We start from the raw sequence: 2,467 nt of genomic DNA, 5'->3' as shown, positions 1-2,467 counted from the left end.
TGACTTGCCCAAGGTCATATGGCTAGTTTTTGTGTTAAGTGTCTGAGACTGGATTTGAACTCAGGTCCTCCTGACTCCAGGGTTGGTGCTCTATTCACTACGCCACTTAACCACCCCTAAGGGAGTATTCTTAGCAGCTCACCCAGGTATGCTTGGAGTATCAGGGAATTGGATATATGTGGAGGAATGCAACCATTTTCCCTTTACTTCTGTGTAAATGCATTATGGGGAAAACAATTATTTAGGGGATTTAACGTTAGGTAGATTATTTCCACTAATCACAAGAAAATGCAAACCTGGAATGTCCTCTCTCCCCTGTAAATTCCAATATGTCTTTTAAAGACCAGATAAGGTGACACCTCCTCCCAAAAAACTTCCATGACTCTCCTGCTGTTAATCTCCCCTAGGATTTCATGTACCTTTATCTGTATGACCAGTACTGAATACAGTAGTTCCTGGTACATAATAAGTGCTTAATAAATAATGGTTGACTGACTCCCTTACACCATACGCACACCTTTCCAATGTCTTTGGCAGGCAAGGTTCTGTATTTTGAGTAGTGTGTTTTGTGTCCTATCTCTCTACTAGAACAAAATGTCCTTGAAATCATGGACTTTATTTCATCTGAACTCTGTATCTCCCATAACACCATTACATAGATTAGATGCTCAAATAATTATTTGTTGAATGAATTAATATATGCTGTGAAATGTGGGTGGATAGACAGATGTACAGTCTCTCAAGTGACTTTCAGTTTTCTAATTAAAAAGAGGGATTGCTTGACTCTGCTCCATTCAGTTGTGTCTGACTTTGTGACCACTTTTGGAGTTTTCTTGGCAAAGATGCTGGAGTGGTTTTCTATTTCCTTCTCCGGTTGATTTTACAGAAGGGGAAATTGAGGTAAACAGGGTTAAGTGACTTGCTCAGGGTCACACAGCTAGTAAATTCCTGACTCTGTTTTAGAGCAGAAAGAGTACTGACTGTAGAGTCAGAAAGCTCTGGTTCAGTTTCTATCTCTGATGTTCCCCACTTATCTGACCTTGGGCAAGTCACTTAATTATATCACTAAGGTTAAGTTTTTTCATCTATAAAGTTGAAAGGTTTGAACTAAAATAACTCTAATGTCTCTTCTAGCTCCTTTGGTTTTGCCAGGTAAACAATAATGGCTACCACCAATAAGGGGTTCATATTTTGTTCTTACAGGTCTCTCAATAGACCACAGCCAGTTAGAATGCCATGTTTCTTTGTTGGATCAATGTTTTATCTATTACATTTTATATCTCAATGGGGAAAAGATATAACACATACCAATGAAATCAAGGGCGTGAGGAATTCACCTCTTCTGGCTCCACTTTCTATTGGAGTATTGATAAGCATCAGGCAGGGGGGTCCGTAGGTTAACTCCAGAGAGCTTTGAATTTCTCCTGTTGTTCACATCAGAGCCACCAACACATCTTGATCTGATTTAAAGCCCTAGCCTGGAACTTCGTGCCATTCAAAACACAGCAAGCCATTTTCCATGGGCTGGGGGCCATAAGGGCTTGTTAGATTGGCATTTTTAATAAATCTAGAGGGTAACTACAACATTGTAGAGCTGTGCACTCCAGACAAACCGCTATGTACGTCACCTACCCTCTACCCTCCTCCCCCTTCTCTCTTACTCACACATGCCCTTCAGGCTTTGGGTTATGATGTTTATTTTGGAGTTTCCACAGTGTTTTGTGTTCATCAATTCTTTACCTTTTAAAACACACGCAGAGACAGACACAGAAAAATGCCAAGCATTATGCCCTGGAACAAAACTCTCTGTGCTCAGATACTTTGGGGCCAGGAATTTTTTTCCAATTTTTTAAAACATTTTTTATTTCAGGTTTTGGTTTCCAAATTCTATCCCTCCTTTTCCCCCTCCCTGAGATAGTAAGCAATCATATAGAGGTTATACATGTGCGATTATGTAATATATTTCCATATTAATCATTTTTTTTTACAAGCAGACTCGAATAAAAGACAAAAATGAAAGAAAGTGAAAAATACCATGCTTAAGTCTGTGCTGAGACAATATTAGCTCTTTCTCTGGGGTTGATAGTATGCTTCATTAGTTCTTTGGGACTGTCTTAGATCATTGTATTGCTGAGAATAGCTAAGTCGTGTATCAAACAATATTGCTGCTACTGTGTACAATGCTCTCCTTAGTCTGTTCACTATGTATCAGTTCAAAAAGTCTTTCCAGGTTTTTTCTGAAATAATCCTGCTTTTTATTTCTTACAGCACAATAATATTCTATTTCAATCATATACCACAACTTGTTTAGCCATTCCTCAATTGATGGGCATCCCTTTGGGTCAGGAATTTTTAAGAGGTGTGTTTGCATTCTCCACTGTCCAATGCCTAGTTCAGTGGTGGATACATAGGGAATATCTGATATCTAATACTTGTGTGACCCTGAGTAAAGTACTTTACCTGCTGG

The sequence above is a fragment of the Petaurus breviceps genome, unplaced genomic scaffold, assembly GCF_028583685.1.
Source record: "Petaurus breviceps papuanus isolate PSGF00001 unplaced genomic scaffold, PetGlider_PUasm1.0 551, whole genome shotgun sequence".
Lineage (NCBI taxonomy): Eukaryota > Metazoa > Chordata > Mammalia > Diprotodontia > Petauridae > Petaurus > Petaurus breviceps.
This window is presented reverse-complemented; position numbering follows the sequence as displayed.